The sequence below is a fragment of the Ahaetulla prasina genome, chromosome 2 (assembly GCF_028640845.1).
Source record: "Ahaetulla prasina isolate Xishuangbanna chromosome 2, ASM2864084v1, whole genome shotgun sequence".
Lineage (NCBI taxonomy): Eukaryota > Metazoa > Chordata > Lepidosauria > Squamata > Colubridae > Ahaetulla > Ahaetulla prasina.
This window is the reverse complement of record NC_080540.1, coordinates 114,075,128-114,099,141: the sequence shown is the minus strand read 5'-3', so window position 1 is coordinate 114,099,141 and position 24,014 is coordinate 114,075,128.

The window sequence follows — 24,014 nt, the reverse complement described above, 5'->3', positions numbered from 1 at the left end:
TCAAGCTCAATCCCTCCAAGACGGAGTGGCTATGGATGCAGGCACCCCGGTACAGTCAGCTGCACCCGCAGCTGACTGTTGGGGGTGAGTTAGTGGCCCCAAAGGAGGTGGTTCGCAACTTGGGCGTCCTCTTGGATGGACAGCTGTCCTTTGATGAACATCTAGCGGCCGTCTCCAGGAGGGCCTTTTACCAAGTTCACTTGGTCCGCCAGTTGCGTCCCTTCCTTGACCGGGATGCCTTATGCACAGTCACTCACGCTCTGGTTACGTCTCGGTTGGATTATTGCAATGCTCTCTACATGGGGCTGCCCTTGAGGTGCACCCGGAGGCTACAGTTAGTCCAGAATGCGGCTGTGCGAGTAGTAACGGGAGCCGTTCGTGGCTCCCATGTAACATCACTGCTCTGCAGTCTGCACTGGCTTCCTGTGGTCTTTCGGGTGTGCTTCAAGATTTTGGTTACCACCTTTAAAGCGCTCCATGGCTTAGGACCCGGGTATTTACAAGACCGCCTGATGTTACCTTATGCCTCCCACCGACTGGTACGCTCTCACAGAGAAGGTCTCCTCAGGGTGCCGTCCGCCAAACAATGTCAGCTGGCGGCCCCCAGGAGTAGGACCTTCTCTGTTGGAGCAGCGACGCTCTGGAATGAACTTCCCCCTGGCCTACGCCAAGTGCCTGATCTTCGGACCTTTCGCCGTGAGCTAAAAACATACTTATTTATTAAAGCTGGACTGGCATAATGGTTTTTTAACATTTTAAATTGGGTTTTATTGTTGTGGGGTTTTAAATTTTTTAAATTTTAAATTTAAATTTTTATACATTGGCCTTTTTGTAATATGCTTTATTTTAAATTTTGATTTTAATTGTATATATATTGTGTTTTATTTAGGCTGTACACCGCCCTGAGTCCTTCGGGAGAAGGGCGGTATAAAAATTTGATAAATAAAAATAAATAAATAAAGAAGTGATTTGCCGTTGCTTTCTTCCTAGGGTTGAGGGGAAGTGATTGACCTAAGGTTACCCAGCTGCCTTTGTGCATAAAACAAGACTACAATTCATAATCTCCCATGGAGATTATGGAGTGGCCTGATGCCTTAACCACTCCATAAAACTGACTCTCAAAGTTTAAATGTGAATATTCAGAATCATTTAAGATTCGTAAATAGCTTCACTGGTGGGGAAAGGAGTATTTTGTTGGTCCTTCAAATCTGATCAATAAGATGGAAGCTGTACTGAGCATGTTTGTTATCCACCTGTCATTTATCTACTGTCACACATTGGCTTACCCCATGTAATTGTGACAATATATGGGATCAAGATAGTTCATTTACATCTCTAACTGCATCATGTTTCCCAACCCTCCACCAATGTTACAAGACTAGCAAATTGCTAACTATTGAGATTGTCTGCATCAGGACATTTTCCATAAGAAGACTAGTATTATCGTATTTTTCAGAGTATAAGATGCATGTTAGTTTTTGGGGAGGAAAATAAAAAAAAAGCTGATTAGCAGGTGGATCGGCTCTCGGAATACCCTCAATCAGCTGTTCCCAGAGGTGAATTTTAGCAACAGGTTCCTTGGTTGTGAGCTCTGTGCCTTGCTTTTTTTGGCTTTTTTTTCTGCCTCTGAAAGCCTCCGAAACAGAACTTCTTTTCTGCAGCTTTATTTCTGATGCTTTTTTCAGCCTCTGAAACCTCCATTTGAGAAGCTAGGCGAGGCTACATTCGAAGTATAAGACACACCCAGATTTTCACCCTCCTTTTTTTGGGAAAAATATGTGTCTTATACTCTGAAAAATATGGTATACGTTATTGAGAAATGCTACAGTAACAGAATGATGCAAATCTGACTTAATTTTACATGTTTTATACCCTTGGGGGGGGGGTCAGTGGGCAGCTAGTCTGAGCCTCTTTCTAATACTTCCTCTTTTCACTCAGTTTCCCTTGTTTTTGCACCTTTTACAAACTAACCATTTCTAGATAGGTTCCTCCAAGTTCATTTTCATGGATCCCCACCCAGGTGTAGGAATTCTCCTTTTTCACAGTGATTCAAATATTTCAGGGAAGATGACTGAATTTTAAGGGAACCTGCGTTCAGGGAAAGCAGTCTCCCTCCCAAATTAAGCTGATCAATTCTGGCAGGGCAATTCATATTACACCAATATAATGAAAGATATCCCTAGGATGCACAGTTTGTAGAGCAGAGAAATGAATCATGTATGACTGAATCATGAATGATGGAACTTGGTGATTCAGTGTTACAGATTCAGGAGGAACTTTTTTGACTTTAAAGGTGTGTCTGGATGCAAGTGGCTTAGGCAGCATACTGTTTCTAAGTCAAGGATTGCCCATAATAATGGAAACTCAAAGGAGAGTTCTGGTTTGGTTAATTCCCCCCTTTCCTGTCTTCTCTATTAATGTTGTTAATACTGGTTGTGGTTCACGACTCGAGATTTCTCTTTTTTTCTAGGTGTCAATGAAGCAAAATCTGTTGCGCTATTCCTTAGCTCTCTTAGAGCTAAAAGAAGTTGAAGATGACAGATGTTGTACTGTGTACTTAGTCTTAGATTTCAGTGTTTTCCTTTTCAATGCTACACAAAAAGAAATAATGATACAAAGAGGTAAAACTAAGAGAAACGAATCCTGTGCAATAAAACCACAAAAAATTCTGAAACTTTGTAAATATGAACAAAATAATAATAATAAAAATAAAAGCTCATAATTCTTTTACATAGCTTCAGTGCATGGGGCTGAGTTTCTTGGAAGATACTTCTTTATTTTTATTTAAAAAAAAACAACTCCAACTACAAGTGCTGAAATGTTCTAACATTGAATGTATTAACTGAAAACAGAAAAATATGACCCTGCTTCTAATAATAATGAGCAGTAGTTATTTCTTATTTAAATTACCTTACAATAACATTTAAAATTTAGAACTTGACAGCATTCAAGTTGAGTCAAAATTAATTTATTAAACAATAATGCAAATCAAGTAGATTTTAATCATTTGCTAGTCATCTTCATTTTAGAAGTCTCTATATTTCTGCCTATTTCCCTCCCGTTGCCCTGATATATCTAACCATATTGCCTTCTATTCTTGCAATATACCACCTAGAAGCATGTTGTAGTCTGCAATAGTTTTTTTTTTTAATTTACAATAATGTCATATCTGACCTTGATTTCCATAAAGTCTGCTTGTTTGCTTTCCATCACTTAGTGAACATCATATACTTTATTACTAGGATAGGATATGTGTCATGAATTACTGATCTTGTAAATGTGTAAATGACTTTGGGGATTTCTGGGGAGAAAGCTTAGGGAATTTACTAGAGATTGTACAGGAAATTCAGTCTGTGGGCATGTGTGTGTGAAGGAAGGCTTTGAAGATGGGATGGAAGGGGTTGCAGAACATCTGTTTTCTCCTGTGGGCTGTTGGTATGTGATGATTTCAGTGTGCTTTACAGTGTGAAATATCATTTGGGAGCTAGCCCAGCATTTGCTCCAATGCCATATGCTGTGTATGTTCTACTTTCTTGGCTTCTCTGTGTGAGCATTACACACAATGAAGGTCTAGTGATAGTGTTACCCTAACAAAGTCCTCCCAAGAAGTAAAAGTGTGAGCTCTTTCTATCCTGGTTAAAAGTCTGGAAGTTAATTTAGCTGAGCCCATGTTTAAAATATGGCCTGTATGCTTCCCACCTCTCTTAGTAAGTAGAATTAGAAGGACTTATCAGGGCAGATGTGCTGAATTATGTGTCTAGGACCCTACATGCTGGGAACAAAACTCAGTAAGCAAAGATCAAGGTGAATAGAACATTCCTTTAGTAATACCAATGAATGTATGTATGTACTGCACATATATGTAATACCAGTGAAGACCATGATTATGTAGGGGAAGGTAGGAGGCAATGGTGATATTCAGCCAGTTTGGACCAGTTCAGGTGAACCGGTAGTGGCGACCTGTGGATGAGCTTGCCCCGCCCCGCCCCAGCAGTATGCCGTCCTATTTAGCTACGTTTTCTAAGCCGCGTGCATGCATGCAAGCCACACATGAGAGTGAAGTCAGCATGTGCGCGTGCTCACATTTTTTGTGTGCGGCAAACCGGTGGTAAAATTATGTGAAACACACCTCTGGCAGGAGGCATATTGTGTGATTACTTTACAGGTGCTTTTGGCTTTCAAGATGATCAAGAGCATCTGTGTCACTTGAGCGTTGCCTATTTCTACTTGGCTGCGTATTGATTAGTCTGATTTGGTTGGATTGAGGGAGGCTTCAGATTTTTCAAAGTTATCTATTTTCTTTGAATTCGATTTTATCTCTGTATAAGAGGCACATGGCTGAATTGCACCATAGTAAGATTGTTCAGAAGTCACAATTCTATCAATAAATGCTATTAAAAAGTGTGGGCTTTAAAAGTTCTGCTGGTTATTTGGCCCAAGCAAAAGGAGATGAAAGAAATAGTTTCTGTTTTAAAGAAACTCTCTTCCTTCTGCTCTTCCTGCTCCTCCCCCTCCTGCTCCCCCTCCTCCTGCTCATTTAATTACAGTGAAGGGTATCAGGTTGACATTCCCATTTTACATAAGACAGTCCTGGCTTATTTGCATTCTAGAACAGAGCCTCGTTTTATATTTTATATATTTATAAGTACATTTATATCTGAAAGCCTCTGGAGTGTCTGTTCTAAGTTTCTGGTCCCAGAATTGTCTCCCTTTTTATAATTAAAAGTCGTCAAAAGCAGTAATGAAAAAAAAATATAGACATTGTCAGCAAATTAAAACACTGTGTTAGGCTGAGTGTTATATTGCTAAAAAGAAAAAGCTTTGTACATTGAATGAACTGGGATTAGTGGCCATTTGAAATCTCATCTGAGGGTGAGAAAGGTCTTAGAATATGTTTCCACCATTCATATTGAACTTCCTGATGCATCCTCCTTTATCCAGCTAGGAAATTCCTAGCATTTTCATCAAGGATTTCTCCTTTTAACTAAGCTGTAGAAAAAAGAGAAAGGAAGGTGATTTAGTTCTTCCTATCTAAAGTCCTGTCATAAAAAAATATCAATGTTATAGGGTGATGGGCAAGGATGGTACTCACTTACCTTCCCTACCATTTAGCAAATTGTTTTTTGTTTTTGCAAAAACAGCAACTCTACTTTTAAACCAAGGAAACTACATCTATGGATACAACATGTGTATTTGGGAAAAGAGAATATTGGAAAAAACAAGGGAAGAAAATAATTTGTTGTTGTTAGTTGTGAAGTCGTTTCCAACACATCGTGGCCCTATGGACAACGTTCCTCCAGGCCTTCCTGTCCTCTACCATCCTCTACCATTTAAGCTCAAGCCTACTGCTTCAGTGACTACATCCAGCCACCTCATTCTCTGCTGTCCCATTCTTCTTTTGCCCTCAATTGTTCCCAGCATTAGGCTCTTCTCCAGTGAGTCCTTCCTTCTCATTAGGTGGCCAAAGTATTTGCATTTCATCTACAGGATCTGGCCTTCTAAGGAGCAGTCAGGGTTGATCTCCTCTAGGACTGACTTGTTTGTTCACCTTGCAGTCCAAGGGACTTGCAGGAGTCTTCTCCAGCACGAAAGACAATAATTACACAATCACAAAATTTAAAATAAGATCAACAGGGTCAGCCAACCTAACTGTTGTATTTATCACCTGTTTGCAAAAAAACTTTGGTTTCAGCATGCAGTCATTGTTCCCTGAAGAACAGATGAGGAAAGAAAAGGAATCTGGAAACATGCTTAGAAGCTGTTCCTGTTGCTGCTTCAAGGAAGCATAGTTTAAAGTCAATCTTTCTGCAAATACTGAATGTTGTTTTTACCACTCAAGAAAACATGAAAATCAGAATATGGTCTGCTTCATGAATCCATCTTCTTAAAAATACTATTGTTTATTAATTATGATGTTGCCTAGTTTTTGCAGGTTATGCCATTATAATTAAAAGTTGACATGAAAAGGGGTATTTTAATTAATTAATAAAAGATGAATTTGATTTATTTGGGCCTTTCAGTATGGGATCAAAGTACTAGAGACCTTAGGAGATTCTATGCCATGAAAGCAAGCAAACAAACAAACAAACAAACAAACAAACAAACAAATAGAGGCTTGTCACATATACCCGTTTTCAAGATTTAAAAGACAAGGAAAAACATGGTGGTGTGAAGGCAGACTGTAGTTCTGGGGGAACACAAGGATGTGCTTTACAGAACACAATCTGGTCTGTCTCTTTTTCTGATTGCTGTTGAACCTGGGGTTGCCAGAAGTATAAAAGGCCAGTGCAGTCTATGGATTATTATTTTCATGTCAATTTTTCTTTTGATAGTTCACATTGCAATTCAAAAATACAGATTTTTGCCCAAATATATTTCTTTGATTTTCCGCCCCCACCCCCACCCCGTTTTATAGTCAACAGAACTCTGCCCACTCATGCCTAGACTATTACTTGACATTTTGAAATTTATTGGCTGTGACTCTCAGCACTTATCACATCACAGACAGACAGGCAGACAGTCAAACCGATAAATGCCACTGGACTGAATATATAGCTTTGCTTCACTTGGCCTGTTATTTTATTTTGTACACTATACTGTTTATTGAACCTTCTCCATCTACTCTTCACAGAGATTCCCCCCCTTCCCCTGCTTTGTGCATTAAATGTTATCCCCATATTTTTAGTCATGAGGACATATGTGTCTTTTTATCATTCACAGCCTTTCATGATGACTTTTAGGAAAGCACCTCATGATTTCTTCTGGAATGAGGCTCGGCTGTAACTATCTGAATTATGACATTGCATATTGCTCCATTTGCAAGTGATGCTGAGTGCTAATTTTCAGTTTGCATCTCTAAATCTACGATGACTCATCTAAAAAATAAAAACAGTATGTCCTGATAATAATAATAACAGTAACAACAACAACAACAATAACAACAACAACAACAAAAACAACAACAACAACGATACCCATTGTCATCGGGGTATTTTATAAGATACATCAACAAATTGCAGCTTCCTGTAATAACACCACTGGAACTGCAAAAAACTGCGCTACTTGGAACATTGTACATCTTAAGAAGGTACTTGGTTGATACCTATTTATTTATTTATTTATTTATTTATTTATTTATTTATTTATTTATTGTTTGAATTTATATACCGCCCTATCTCCCAAAGGACTCAGGGCGGTTCACAGGCATATAAAAACATCAATATACAAATTAAAACAATCATTAAAAAACTTATTCTACTGCCCAATTAATTAAAAATAAAAATATAGATATTAAAATCAATTTAAAAAACCCCTCTAAATTTAAAATCTAAAAAACTAAGCCAGTCCTGCACAGATGAATAAATGTGTCTTGAGCTCGCGACGGAAGGTTCAAGGTCCGGAAGTTGACGGAGTCCTGGGGAGTTCGTTCCAGAGGCGGGAGCCCCACAGAGAAGGCCCTTCCTGGGCGCCGCCAGACGACACTGCCTAGCTGACGGCACCCTGAGGAGTCCCTCTCTGTGAGAGCGCACGGGTCGGTGAGAGGTATCTGGTCGCAGTAGGCGGTCCCGTGAGTAACCCGGCCCTATGCCATGGGCGCTTTAAAGGTGGTCACCAAAACCTTGAAGCGCACCCGAAAGCCACAGGTAGCCAGTGCAGACTGCGCAGGATAGGTGTTATCACGGGAGCCACGAGGGCTCCATCTATCACCAGCGCAGCCGCATTCTGGACTAACTGTAGCCTCCGGATGCCCTTCAAGGGGAGCCCCATGTAGAGAGCGTTGCAGTAATCCAGGCGAGACGTCACGAGGGCGTGAGTGACCGTGCATAGGGCCTCCCGGTCCAGAAAGGGGCGCAACTGGCGCACCAGGCGAACCTGGTAGAACGCTCTCCTGGAGACGGCTGTCAAATGATCTTCTAGAGACAGCCGTTCATCCAGGAGGACGCCTAAGTTGCGCACCCCCCCCATGGGGGCCAATGACCCGCCACCGATGGTCAGCTGCGGATTTAGCTGACTGTACCGGGACGCCGGCATCCACAGCCACTCTGTCTTGGAGGGATTGAGCTTGAGCCTGTTTCTCCCCATCCAGACCCGTACGGCCTCCAGACACCGGGACAGCACTTCGATGGCTTCGTTGGGGTGGTCCGGTGTGAAAAGTACAGCTGGGTGTCATCCGCACAGCTGGTACCTCACACGAACCCACTGATGATCTCACCCAGCGGCTTCATATAGATGTTGAACAGAAGGGGCGAGAGGATCGATCCCTGCGGCACCCCACAAGTGAGGCGCCTCGGGGCCGACCTCTGCCCCCCTGTCAACACCGACTGCGGCCGGTCGGAGAGATAGGAGGAGAACCACCGATAAACGGTGCCTCCCACTCCCAATCCCTCTAACCGGCGCAGCAGGATACCATGGTCGATGGTATCGAAAGCCGCTGAGAGGTCTAATAGGACCAGGGCAGAGGAACAACCCCTATCCCTGGCCCTCCAGAGATCAGGGACGCTAGGACGCTGGCAGCAACCTGTATCAGCCATTAGCACCAGTCAATGGTATTGATAATGCATTTTTGAATGTTCAGTTGACTGAGTTTCATATTTAATGAATAAAGTAAATAATAATATATAATTATATATTATTATTATTATATATAAAACAGTAATATTGAAATTACACGGCTATGGATGAAACGTGTAACAGTGATACTCATTGTCATTGGGGCACTTGATACCATGTTCAAGAATTTTACAAAACACATCAATAAATTGCAGCTTCCTGCAATAACACCAGCAGAACTTCAAAAAACTGTGCTACTTGGAACATCATATATTTTAAGAAGATACTTGGTTGATACCTAGGAAGCTGGAAGCGACCCGTATCAATAGTACCAGTCAATCATATTTGTGACACATTTTTAAATGTTTAGTTGACTGTTTCATGTTTAATGAATAAAAGAGATAAAAACAACAACAACAACAACAACAACAACAACAACAACAACAATAATCCATCAATTCTGGGCTTAATAACCCTCATTTATCTGCATTCCTGCCCAAGTTCCAGGTCTCTTCCATTATTTGAAGCATTGCCTGACTGCAAGCAATAGCGTGTTTACTTTTCATGCCAGGCTTCAGCTCATGTTCAAAAGCATTGCTTTCTGGTTTGTAGCTAGTTGCTTTCAACAAAGCTTTGAAGTCCAGAGCTGATCTAGGATGATGCTGGGCAAGTCATCCTGCCTTTGATTATTAAAGCTTTTCTAACATTCTAATCTTCCCTTGCCCCAAGCTCTCAAGCTCTGACTTTTTATTGTAAGTGAATATCTCATCTCAAAATGAATTTTATGATTTTATTTTGTTTTCTTATGATCATAATCTTCCTTATTCTTCCCCTGTTTATAATCATGATATACTTGTATTTACATCTACATCTATATATTTATATCGTTAAAAATAGTATTTGGAGTGCAATGGTCCTTATGCTTTCATTGTTATCCAGTTTATCAGTTTTCACTAAATCCAGAAAAATGCCTTTTCCTCCCCCCTGTGACCTTATGGATGAAGGCTTGCCATTTCAGTTGCTGTTTCCCTTAAAAGAGCATCCCAAAGGAACACCACAGAGGCAGCAAGCTTATAGTATTACTGATAATATTAAATACCTCTCAGAAGACTTGCGTTAAAAGCAAGGTCCTGTCCTGCTGCTTTCTTTATCTTCCATTCAAAGTTTTCCTATCCCTTCGCCATGCCAAAGTAAGCACTGAGTAATTTCACAATAAGATATTAAAAATCATTCTACCAGGTTAGAGTATTCCTGCATCTGCCTGTTCTCTTCTTGTGTTTGAGAAATACAGACAAATAAATTAGATCATGACTCTTCATCATAGCTATACCACATTCATTTGTCTGAAAGGAAATGGAATCACCCCAAAAGGAAAGATTTAATAACAATTTGGCTTCCATTAGCATTTTTTTCCAGTGAATATAAGATGGCTCATTGTAAAGATATGGATGATATGATACTGCCAGAATTATGGGAGGGGAGGGCAGGTTGTCCCTTCAGAAGCATAGATTAATGTGTCCCAAAGGTGTTTTTTCCAATAGGCAAGTGGACTTTCTTTTTATTTCTTTGAAAACATTTCTCTTTTCATCCAAGAAGTTTCTTCAAATAATAGATTTATCTGCTTCATTTTCCCCTCTTCCTATCTTTTAATGATATTTATTATTGTTATTATTTATTGTTATTTCAATGTGTACTAGCTGTAATCTTTGAAAGCTGCCCAGACTCATTTCTGTTGAGATGAGTGGTATATAAATTTGACAGATAGATAGATAGAGACAGACAGACAGACAGATGATAGATAGATAGATAGATAGATAGATAGATAGATAGATAGATAGATAGATAGATAGATAGATACAGCTAGACAGACAGATTTAAATGAATTGTTTGAAGTTAGATTTATCCACATTTATTTATTTATTTATTATTCAAATTTTTATACCGCCCTATCTCCCGAAGGACTCAGGGTAGTTTACAGCCTTATAAAAACATAGAAAACATAAGAATAAATACAAGTTAAAACAACATTTTAAAAAACTTATTACATTAGGCCAAATTTAAAAATATCATTAAAATAATACAAAACCCCATTTAAAACTAATTTTAAAACTAAACCCTAGGCCAGCCCCGCACAAATAAATAGATGTGTCTTAAGCTCGCGGTGGAAGGTTCAAAGGTCAGGAAGTTGGCGCAGTCCTGGGGGGAGCTCGTTCCAGAGGGTGGGGGCCCCCACAGAGAAAGCCCTTTCCCTGGGTGTCGCCAGTCGGCACTGCCTGGCGGACGGCACCCTAAGGAGTCCCTCTCTGTGGGAGCGTACGGGTCGGTGGGAGGCAGTCGGTGGCAGCAGGAGGTCCCGTAGATAACCCAGCCCTATGCCATGGAGCGCTTTAAAGATGGTAACCAAAACCTTGAAGTGCACCTGAAAGGCCACAGGTAGCCAGTGCAGTCTGCGCAGGAGAGGTGTCACATGGGAGCCACGAGGGGCTCCCTCTATTACCCGCGCAGCTGCATTCTGAACCAACTGAAGCCTCCGGATGCTCTTCAAGGGGAGCCCCATGTAGAGAGCATTGTAGTAATCCAAACGAGATGTAATGAGCCCATGAGTGACCGTGCATAGGGCACCCCGGTCTAGGAAGGAGCGCAACTGGTGAACCAGGCGAACCTGGTAAAAAGCTCTCCTGGAGACGGCCATCAAATGATCTTCAAAAGACAGCCATCCATCCAGGAGGATGCCCAAGTTGCGCACCCTTTCCATCGGGGCCAATAACTTGCCCCAACAGTCAGCTGACTGTACCGGGGTGCCGGCATCCACAGCCACTCCGTCTTGGAGGGATTGAGTTTGAGCCTGTTTCTCCCCATCCAGACCCGTACGGCTAATTTGAGATAACATTGAGAGTTCTGGTCAACATCTAGGATAGTTAACCAACTATCCACTTGCACTGTCACCAGTGGTAAACATATTCCCCTCTTCAGATGTTGGTTCCCTGCCCCTCCTAGGAAGTTTCAACATTGTCTTCCAGTTTAGATTCCTCTGAGATGAATTAAAGCAACTCCAGTGCTTGAATGATTGGACACTCAATTTCTTTTTGCTTAATTTTCTCTTTGACCAAGAAGGTATTATGAGCTCAGCCTTTTGGGATTCATGAGAAAGAGTCTGAATTTTGAGAAGTTGAACATTAAAACTCCTGATTTGTTATGTGTTGAATTACCTAACTCTCTTTGGAATAGCTATACCACAAACTTAATTGGGAAGAGACTAGTGAACAACACCTCAAACAGCTATAATGTTAGGAATACTTTGGGGAAATCATGGGTGTTTAAGTGATCAAAAATGATACGTGTTTACAGGGTATACTATTAAGTAGGTCTCACAGAAATAAGTTGTAGAAATCCTAGATGGCCATAAAGAGTTACAAAACTCTGATGCCATCTAGTAATTGAGCAAATTTTTACAGCCCAAATCTGAACTGCAAAAATTCCATCATTAAATGCAACAAATATATACAAACTCTAGAAACTGATCTACAGCTTTGTATTCTAGGTAGCTGCAGAATGGTTTTTGGCTGCCTCTAAGTGTTCTTTGAGATTTTTTTTTTTTTGCAGGTTCAAAATCACCCATATGGCTTTATATCTAAAACATTGCAATTGCAATTCTTCCTCATACTCTTTTACAATGTTAAAATTAGCTATGTTAAAATAAATAATTCTGGAGGGCTACAAAGACTTGCCTCTTTTCCCAAGCATTGGGCTAGATGGGGGTTGAGCTTAAAATGCATCTGGCCTTTTTCTGGGGAGAAGAGTATCTTTATTTTTGACTATGTTTTATGGATTGTTGTGAGCTGCCTAGACTAGAGCATTTTGTGAGAGACATGGCCTTAAATAAATAAATAAAGACCTTAAATAAATAAATAAAACACCATTTCTCAGAATGTCCCCCAGCAGCCTGCGGAGCTGGCAGCAGAGTCGGACAGTGAGGAGGCTGGGGAGGAGCATGGGCCAGTCCTAGAGTCTGGAGAAGGCTCAGACAAGGGCTCTGTATCGAAGGCAAAGATGGGGCCGGGGCCATCTCTGGGAGTTGGGATGGGAGTTATGTGCGGACTCCGGAGCCTCAAACATCAGAGAGGCAGAGGAATAGGGGCAGCCTGTTCCTAGTGCACACATGTGCAGAGTTGCCAGAAGGCAAGAACAGTTAAAACAAAAGGGATGACTCTGGAGTAAGGCTTGGAGATGATTGGCCTCTCCCGTAAGACATAAAGGAAGAGCAAAGGCATGGGCCTTTGCAGGAAGCAATGTTGTGGATGGTGTTGGTTTGTACTTTGAAGCACCATTTTTGACTCTGTGTTTCTGTGTGGCCTTGCCAAGATAATTGCCAATTAGGTCTTTGGCAGCGTGTCAAAAAAGATAAAGGTGAGTGTTTACCAGCCTTATCCGAAGGACTGTGGCAGACTTCTGTTGGACTATTTATAAACTCTTGGTGATTCAACACGTGCTGTGAATGAAAGGTTTTCACAGCCGTTAAAATAAAAAAGAGGTTTTTTGGGACTAATTGTGTGCTTTTTACTATATCAGGAAGCCTAGGTCAGAACAAATACAGGATGAGAAATCTGATCCAACTTCAGCATGCATTTCTTTCAGCAATTATAATCACGATGCGGAAAAAGATGGAGTACAGAGGAAATCAGAATGTATGAGTATTTTTAGCCTTTTAAATAGACTGGTGAACAGAAATCCTTTGACTTCTTTGGAGATTAGCAATCAGATTTTGGTCATGATAACATACACTTTTGACAAAAAAAAAACAACCCCATGAATTTACTGGAATCAAATGGTTGACTAGATGGAAGTTGTTCTCTTTAATATTTCATATGTTCTCAGGACAGCTGCACAGGGATTCTTCAAGAGATTGTTAAACAGGGGTATTTTTCAAAAGTGATGGAGAAATGGCTTTTTACACTGAAGAATGTAAACTATAAACAGTCTGCATCTAATAGCCTCATACTGTGACATTTGAAACAAAAAACGTTTGGAGAAAATCAACTGACCTCTAAATGCGTTCTTGAAACAGTTGATGAAAATAAATTTCTGCCATATTTGTTTAGCCCCAAAGGCATGAAATCGTGGGAATCATCCTGACTTCCTGTTAAGTACTGCAAATAATTCAGCTGGCTATATATAAGCTTTTCAATGTTTAGTGGCACGAGATCTTAGCTGAAAAAAAATCTGTTTGCTAAGTGATTGCTAGAAAGTACCTACAAACAGTGGTGGTTTTCAATTTGGGTGGGTGTGGCTTGGTGGGCTTGGCTTGGCTTGGTGGGCGTGGCTTGGTGGGCGTGGCAGAGGAAGGATACTGCAAAATCTCCATTCATACCCCACTCCAGTGGAAGGATACTGCAAAATCCCCATTTCCTCCCAATCAGCTGGGACTTGGGAGGCAGAGAATAGATGGTGATGGGGCCAGTCAGAGGTGGTATTTACTGGTTTTCCGAATTACTCAGAATTTCCGCTGCCGGTTCTCCAGAACTGGTCAGAACCTGCTGAAACTCACTTCTACTTACAAGGCATCTAGTATCTAGCTAGATTTTTGCTATCCATGACCATTGTTCTATAGAAATATAAGAACCTTTTTTAAATATTTTTTTATGATTATTTTCCCTTGTTAATTAACATAGAACCTTGGTGATCTCAGTCATTTAGTCATGTGTCAGCTCTGCATGCAAAGGCATCAAATAATGATAAGGTTACTGCACCCAGTATTTTTTCTTACCTGTTTTCATCATCACAGTTGATGACAAGAAAAGAAGAAAGAAAGAAAAAGGCAAGTGGTTTTCTAAATTGAGTTCTGGTGGTGGATAAATTAACCCTTTACATTGAAACCAGCTAGAGTTTTCCCAGAGCTAAACTCAAAGGAAAAAGTATTTCCACAGTATTTGCACTTTTAAGTCAATCATTTAATAACCTGCTTTCTTACCATTTTATATATATATTAGCTTACTGTGGATGAAGCATCTATTTCAAATGTAAATAAATTGCTGATCATTTAATTCCATAGTCAGTTATGCAAATGAATAATATTTCTGCCTAGGAGTGGAACAAAGAGGAAGGTTGATCTCTGCCAGTGTATGTTTGTGTGTGTGTTGGGGGGATTCGCTTGTAGAATCTTATCCCTCTAGAAATGAGGTTGCTGCATTGAATAAAGAACATTGGATTAAAAAATTGTAGCTTGAACAAAAGTTATTCAGCTATCCAACAATGTCAGCTTGCAATGCCTTCCCAATCAGGAAGAACATTGTAATTTACCCTTTCAGAGTTTCTCCCCTTTTGAAATCGATTTTGAACAGTTTGTTTAGGAATTAAATATCTTGTATCTTTTCATTATTTTATCCAAGGAGGCAGAGTCAACATAATAAGCTTGATGTTCCATACATCAGAGTTTTCTCTCTCCAGTTGTGGGGAATATGTATTGTGATAGGAGCTGTCATATCAGCACTTCTGGATAACACTAGCTGGGCAGCTAATGGAAACGCTGGTCTTCTTTTGTTGCAGATTTTCAGCAGGAGATTGGCGAATAGAATAGAATTTTTTTATTGGCCAAGTGTGATTGGACACACAAGGAATTTGTCTTGGTGCATATGTTCTCGGTGTACATAAAAGAAAAGAATCATAAGGTACAACACTTAATGATAGTTATAGGGTACAAATAAGCAATCAGGAAACAATATCAATGTAAATCGTTAAGGATACAAGCAACAAAGTTACAGTCATACAGTCATAAGTGGAAAGAGATGGGTGATGGGAACAATGAAAAGATTAGTAGTAGTGCAGATTTAGTAAATAGTTTGACAGTATTGAGGGAATTATTTGTTTAGCAGAGAAATGGCATTCGGGGAAAAACTGTTCTTGTGTCTAATTGTTCTGATGTGCAGTGCTCTATAGCATCGTTTTGAGGGTAGAAGTTGAAACAGTTTATGTCCAGGATGCGAGGGGTCTGTAAATATTTTCACAGCCCTCTTTTTGACTCGTGTAGTATACAGTCCTCACTGGAAGGCAGGTTGGTAGCAATTATTTTTTCTGCAGTTCTAATTATCCTCTGAAGTCTGTGTCTGTCTTGTTGGGTTGCAGAACCAAACCAGACAGTTATAGAGGTGCATTACTTCTATAGTAATGCACCTCTATAAGGTGCAGATGCCAGACTCAATAATTCCTCTGTAGAACTGTATCAGCAGCAGACTCTGCCCTATGTAATGATATCTCCTTGAAACCACTTTGGACATTGGATAGTTTAATACACACTGAATAGTATCTGTGACTTTTATTCCTTGCTGGTGTTTCTTGATGATCTAGGAAAGTCCTAGTTGTTTTCTTCTGCTTCAGTTCTTCCAGCTTTCTTGTTCTTGTGGCTAAAGATAATAATAGGAACTTTTAATAGGGAAACTGGGACACTGTCTCCTACCTCTAATTTCTTTTTGAACTCTGAGTCACATTTGTCGTCCTCTGTTATGCACTAAATATGAAAAGGAGAGTTGTATTAAGCACCCTATAAAAATTGGAATGTGCTGACACTGTTGATAACTAAGATGCCAGTAAGCCCTTGTGTATCTGTCTTGAATTATTCTTGTGGTTGCATTTTCTTATATCTATTAATAGTTTGACCTTTATGTGCATGTGTGTTTTCCAGTTTCATTTTCTCTGCTCCAGGCCAAGCTGACATGCTCTAAATCATTAACCTTATGCTCCAGGGAAGTGGTCCTTTTGGCAATATCTTTGATATTAGATTGGTATCCTTCCGGGCTGAATTTAATTGACTAGATTTCTAGGGGAATAGCTGACTCCCCTAGGTTTTGGCTACTACTACTTTGTCATAATTGCTTTAGTAATTCATGTAGGTTGCATTCTGCAAGCTGTGCTTTACACTTTAAGAGGACTGTCCCAAAGAAAGTGGTTTGAGGATATCAGCCACACTGTCTAAACTAGACCCTTATAAAATGGAATGAGGGTGGCAGATTGCATATCTGAGTGTACAGGCTGTTCGTTGCATGTCTGGCTTATATATCTATTCATTGATGGATATATTTTCATGTTGTGGCACCTGGTAAACCCTTGTGCCAGCAAAAACAGTTTGGTGGAGACAAATCCAATTTTTATAGCTCTTGATGGCATATTGCTTTGAAGCGTGCCCACAGGAATAAATCATAGATGATGCACATTTTGATATTAAAGTGGCAAGCAGGTCCAAGCACATTTTTGCATTTGGGATGGTCTTTTCCTTTACCAGATATGGGAATGTATGGTAAGCAATCTGAGCATTGGAAAGAGACTTCACCTTGTTCGAGTAGCATAGCATTTTGTTTTATTTTGGTTTCATAGGTGTGATTTTGTGTCAAGAGTTGTATGGTCGGCACTGGGAACCACCAGCTATGTAAACATCAACTGTTTTTTAGAATTTCTCCAGAATAACATGTCTTAAAAGGGACATTGATGGGCTTAGTCTTTTACTACCAGCTTCTGGTATGATGCACTGGTTTCCTATGACTTAGTCCTACATCTTTAAATTTTTCTATTTTTTCCAAGACTAAGATTTTGTTTTTAAATTATTTTTTAAGTTTTTAAATCTTTTTGTTAGCACAGGGTGTCTTCATTTGTTCATTCACTGTGGATTCACTATGATATGAAAAGCATAACTTATTGTGTATCACACAATGCAATGGTTATCTTTCTAACCTTTATATTTAAACTTGGCTTTCCCTGCATCATTGTTACACAGAACAAAGCTTTGCTGTGAGAAACTACGGTAGGATCACATTGGTGTAGAACTGAAAATATAAGCGGTAAAAGAAGGTAATATAACCAGATAATATAACAAGAAGAGCTTAACTTACAAATAAGAAAGGCTGTGCTTAAAGTCAGGACCATGCCAGGAGAATTGAAAACACCATGTAGAAACTAATCAAAGAATTTATGTAGTCAGAACTCAAGCCTGGAGAGAAGAAATATTCCACAAAGGCCTAAGTTTGATAAAGGCAGGGAGTGACTATGAAAGAATCATGTATTCATGATGCCAGGAAAAAAATGTTCCCTGCTTGTTTCCTGAAGTTTGGTTTGCTGATCAAGAATTTGCTCCCAACATTTCTTTCAAAGAAAATTCCACAGAAATTCTCATGGGTGACATGAAGAGACCAACATGAATGTCCTGTCTTTCATTGTACCGTGACTTTAACTCTTTTGTCAAGAATATCTGTGAGGAAAAGCTGTCACCTGTTTCACAGAGGCAGAACTTGGTTTTTTGCTCAAATGGATTCCTTGTTATTGGTGGGTAATCTTAGACTGTGTTTTGTTCAGAAAACTACTTGGGCAAAAACGAGATACATTTGAATTCTGTATCTGATTATACAGCTTCTCCCTAAATTATAACCCAGCATCTAGCCAATCTTGGCTGAGCTCAAAAAGCCATGCAGGGTTAGAACAGATTAAGTATGTATATGGGAGATTATCAAGAAATCCAATGGTTATAAGCTACACTCAAAGGAAATACACATGGACACGGACACAGACACACACACAGACAGACACACACACACACACGCGAAGAAGGCAATAGCACATTATTTCTATATTGCTGCTTTGAAAAATATATATGTATCAATGTAGCCAGGAGTTCAGCTTAAATGCCAAGGAAGCTATGATCACATTAATTTTAAATATTTAATATGAAAAACTATAGACTGAGAAATCAAAGTAAACAAATCATTCATTGTACAATATACATTTTGCTAGACACTATAAGATGAACACTGATATCTATCTAAAAACAAGTTCACCAAATGAATCCAAGGGCCATTTTTAGAGCCAAGAAGGGACATTACTCATGCTTCTTGAAATACGGGCCATTTTATAGCACAGACTAAATGTAATCTTTGTTTGAGAAAGAATGCCTTTATATTACCTCTCTCAGTAATGCAGGCATTCAAGTAAATGTGAATTTGAAAGTCAACACTGAAATATTGCCGGCTGCATCTTGATATTCCTCGCATGATTATCAGAGTTCAGTGGCTTAGCAGGAAATTTAGGAGGTGGGGAGAGATTATATTTTCAAAAAATACAGTGATAAGGAGGACAGAATTTTCTTAGCATTTGCACTGAATGATTGTGCCTGTATACTGCTGAATGCTGCAAATGTGGTGCTGTGGGGAGGAGGTGGGGACTCCTAGTGGGAGGGCAATTCAGAATATGAAAAAGATAGCCCTTTCTGCAAAAATGCATTGTAGGAAAAGAAAAAAAGAGACCGATCAAGGCAGAGAATCAGATTAATCAGTAACAGGACTGTGGAGTTATGGAAAGGAGAGCAAGCAATTTTATTGCATCAAAATATCATTTTGAGAAAAGGCAAAAGCAGACGAGGTAGTGGTATTCATTTCAGCAGTTCTGTCCTATTTTACATTTGAATTGTCCCCACATTCATTAGTACTGCATGGGCCAAGAATGGAATGCAGTGAAGCTGCAAGGAAACTCTAGATACAAATGTAATAGAGCCACAACCGGAAACAAAGAAGACCAGCAGGGCAGCAAAAGTGAATCTCCTTCAGTCAGTGTGTGTCTTTGTGTGTCTCACTATGTCTGTGTCTGTTTGTCTATGCCTTGTGTGTGTGTGGGAGAAGCGGGTGGGAGTTATTGGGGAGGAGATAACTCTCCATTAGCCCAAATAGTGGTGCTTTGTGTGCAATCAGTATTACAGACACACTCTTCACTTTTTGGTCTCCCCTTCTTTAGTTCTTTCACCTACCACAAAACTTCCTTTCATGGTCGGCAGCTTTTCCGGCAGTTTGTTGACAGCAGCTGTGGAGATGCTTTAGGTCATTTTCTTACTAATCATTTTTGTCATTTATCTGTCAACCTTCTCTGTAAGATTCTCAGAGTATATTCCAGCTCTGTCTTATCCCAGGAGAGAAGAGCAAGCATGAGATCTTTGAGATTTTAGATGAAGGATGGTTGAACTCTGATTCTAACATGTTCTTTAGAACTTACTTCAAAGCTTTCCTGCCAGCACTTCAAGTGCTTCCTTTTTCTCTCCCTTTCCCCTTTTTCTTTCTCACACAAATTCAGCAGGGATAAAACTACAACCGATTCATAGTGCCCATGTAGCAACTCAGTCTAAAAACTGGGTATGTAGGTTTCTCCAATGCCACCTTCATCCTGTGGGGAGCTAAGACAAAATCTCTGTCTTGATATCACATCAAGTGTGGAGGGCCAGTCCTCCTAGAAGCCTATTGGAAGCAAATGAACAACTATTAAGAAATGGAAGTAATTCACTTTTCTGCAGTCATAAGGTAGGAGGGATGGGAACAAGTAAGACTCAGCTGGAAGAATGACAAAAAGCTATAGCAATCTCCCAGTGGGAGAGCGTGTGAATCAGTAAGTATGCAGCCATTACTGTTCTTTGTCTCCTTCTTGCTCCTAATGGAAAATGTACTCTGCATTTGATATGTTATCAAGGAAGGCATTTTTCCTTGGTTTTCTAGATTTTGAAGGTGCCATTTGAGAAACACAAAGAGCAAATGAAGAGAATCTCAAATTGACCCTTGTCAACTTGACGTTAGAAAATGGGGGATAGAAAAATGAAGTGCTAATGTATCTGGCAAGAAGACCTTAAAACATTTGGAATCAGGATGAATTCCATTCTTCTAGTATGATCTCAAGGCTACCATGGTAAGCAACCAGATCAATACACACAACACGTGATGGGAAGGAATAAAGAATTAGAATTTATTTCATTTCCCAACTTCATGGAGAAGAGATCAGGGGATTTTTTTAATTGCAAGACCAATTTGAAACCAAGCAACCTGCTTCTTATTTGAAACCAACCAAACCTGTTTATTTTTTTCAGCATTGGAGAATAAAAGGCTTGAGGGTAATCATGGATAGCCTTTAAACCAGTTTTGAATTATTGGAGAATAGAAGTAGTGGTAATGTGGATGTACTGCCAGTTTATAAATGTATCTCAGGCTTTTTATTATTTTTTCAACCTTCTAGTTCTGGTCTTTCAGGAAAAGGTCTTCATACCCAATCTTAAAAATTACTAATGAGCTAGCAAAATAAAATATAAAGATTGAACATTGATAATAGTGGAAGTAATTGGCATATGGTGCAATTACACCTGCTGGCATTTGAGAGACCTGACTTAGATCAAAGGAATATTTTTAGTATATATCTTCTATTAAAACTGTTTCATCAATTAATTGGATATTTATTACAATTTAATGTCACATGTGATTTTTTTTTTAAAAAAAGAAATATTTAAGGTTTGCTTAAATCTGCTGTTTCTAATTTGCTATTTGTGGCCAGAAACAACCATATACAGTGATGGTCTACTTAAGTTTAGTAATGCATACAAGGTAGGTATATATTAAAGAAACTATTGGTTAATAATTTATTTATTTATTTATTTATTTATTTATTTTTGTCACAACAATATATGTAAGTATCATACAGAAAGGTTATATAGTATATAAAGGTATAAGCATATATATATATATATATATATAGGAAGAAGAAAAGAAAAACAATAGGACAGGAACGGTAGGCACATTTGTGCGCTTATGCACACCCCTTATGGTCCTCTTAGGAATGGGTGAGGTCAATAGTAGAAAGTTTTTGGTTAAAGCTTTTAGGATTATGAGAAGAGACCACAGAGTCAGGTAAATATTCCAAGCACTGATGATTCATAAATATTTATACCAGGGGGAGCGGGATGACCCGTTGCAGGGACGTGCTGAGGAGTTTAACGGTTATCTATACGATAAAATCGTTCAGCTTCGGGATGGTTTGGACCAAGATTGCGGTGATACGGGTGAGACGGCTGAGGGTGGACTTGGTGACATTTTATGGGATGAGTTTGACCCTGTCACTCCCGAGGACATGGACAGGTTGTTGGGGAGGCTGAATGCCACCACGTGTTTACTGGACCCGTGCCCCTCCTGGTTGGTGCTGGCCACGCAGGAGGTGACACGAGGCTGGCTCCAGGCGATTCTGGCGCTTCCTTGGTGGAGGGTGTCTTTCCGGCCGCCTTGAAAGAGGCGGTGGTGAGGCCCTCCTCAAGAAGCCTTCCTGGACCCGCTGTTTTAGGTAATTATTGTCGGTCTCAACCCGCCGGCGAAGGTTGTAGAGAGTATGGTGGCATATCAGTTTCCCTTGCACCTGGATGAAACTGTCTATCTAGACCCGTTCCAGTCCGGTTTCCGGCCCGGTTACAGCACGGAGACGGCTTTGGTCGCGTTGATGGATGATCTCTGGAGGGCCAGGGATAGGGGTTGTTCCTCTGCCCTGGTCCTATTAGACTGGCTTAGATTTTAAATTTAGAGGGGTTTTAAATTGATTTTAATATTTATATTTCTATTTTTAATAATTGGTACTATTAATTATTGGCATTAGAATAAGTCTTTTAATGATTATTTTAATTTGTATATTGATGTTTTTATATGCCTGTAAACCGCCCTGAGTCCTTTGGGAGATAGGGCGGTATATAAGTTTGAATAATAAATAAATAAATAAATTCTGTTATAGAAGTCATATTTTCTGCAATCTAGATTAAAGCGGTTGACATTAAGTTTAAATCTATTGGTTGCTCTTGTATTATTGCAATTAAAGCTGAAGTAGTCTTTGACAGGAAGGACATTACAATAGATGATTCTATGAGTTAAACTTAGGTCTTGTCGAAGGCGACGGAGTTCCAAGTTTTCCAAGCCCAGGATTTCAAGTCTAGTGGGATAAGGTATTTTGTTGTTTACAGAGGAATGGAGAACTCTTCTTGTAAAATATTTCTGGACACGTTCAATTGTATTGATGTCAGAGAGGCGAGCTGTATTCTAGAATTGGTCTAGCAAATGTTTTATATGCTCTGGTTAGTAGTGTAGTGTTTTTGGAAAAGAAGCTACGCAAGATTAGGTTTACAACTCTTAGAGCCTTTTTTGCTATGTAGTTGCAGTGGGCTTTGGCACTTAGATCATTTGACATGAAAACTCCAAGGTCTTTAACAGGGTGGGGGTCATCTGTAAGGTAATGTCCATCAAGTATGTACTTAGTGTTTGGGTTCTTTTTTCCAATATGTAAGACTGAGCATTTGCTGGTTGAGATTTGGAGTTGCCAAGTTTTAGACCAAGTGGTTAGATGATCAAGGTCTTTTTGAATGGTAGATGTATTGTCTGTGGTGTTAAATAGTTTGACATTGTCAGCAAAGAGAACACAATTACTTGAGATATGGTCACAAAGATCATTTATGTTTAGTATGAAGAGTGTTGGTCCAAGAACGCTGCCTTGAAGAACGCCACTCTTGACAGGAACAGGATTTGATAGAACATTGCCAATTTTGACCACTTGTTGTCTGTTAGATAGAAAAGCAGATATCCATTTGTGAAGGGGTCCTGAAATGCCATAGGATTTTAGTTTTAGGAGAAGTTTATCATGTACTACTGAGTCAAAAGCTTTGCAGAAGTCTATGTAGATTGTATCTATTGTTTTGCCTTGATCAAGATTTGTAGTCCATATGTTTTTACAGTGGAGAAGTTGTAAGTTACATGATAATTTTTTCCTGAAACCAAATTGTTTATTAGAGAGTAGGTTGTTTGTTTCTAAGTGTAAGGTAATTGATTGATGATTGATTCCATGACTTTGCAGGTGACGCAGCACAGAGAGATTGGTCTGTAATTTTCAACTAAGCTGGGGTCTCCTTTGAATCCTATTGAATTGTTGTTACCTGCATACCTGTCTTAAATCTACCTTTGTTTCAGTCCAGGGAGGTTAACAGCAACAACGACAACTCTGATCATCTGCCTTGTGTGCCTGCCAGGATATGCTGTTTTGTGTCAATCAGGTTATAAATGATAGTCCAACAGCTGTATTAATTTCTTCCTCAATGCAGACACCTTTGGGTAGATACTGCAAACATGTCTCCCCATATTCCATGTTTTAGATTTGATATTTTACCTTACACCAGGTTTCCAAGGTTTTATTTTCTGGTCATGTGATGTCAGATTGATTAATATCTGAGATTATTTGTATTCCCAAAATCATGAATTGCAGATATCTCCAACAGATGGAAAAGCTTCCTAATGGGATCTGGGTCTCCCAGAATATGACTGTAAATGCTCTGTCCTTATGTATTATGTAGGGTACAGGCAACATAAACAACACTTTTAGGGGCAGTGTGAGAATTATTGATAAATAGCTTCAACTTTTCATTTTCTAATTAAAGTTTTCACTACAATTTATATTCCATTAATTGATTAGATTAAGAACTATATTTTTATCATTTGGCTTTAATTGTGTTTAATTGTGATATGTCCCATCAGCTGTATGAAATAAATTATAATGCAAACCTTTGTATTATGTCAAACCTTTGTATTATGTTTTTTGATGTTTAAGCTAAGATTCAACTTAATGGATTTTACTAATTTCAATTAAAGTCAGCCATATAC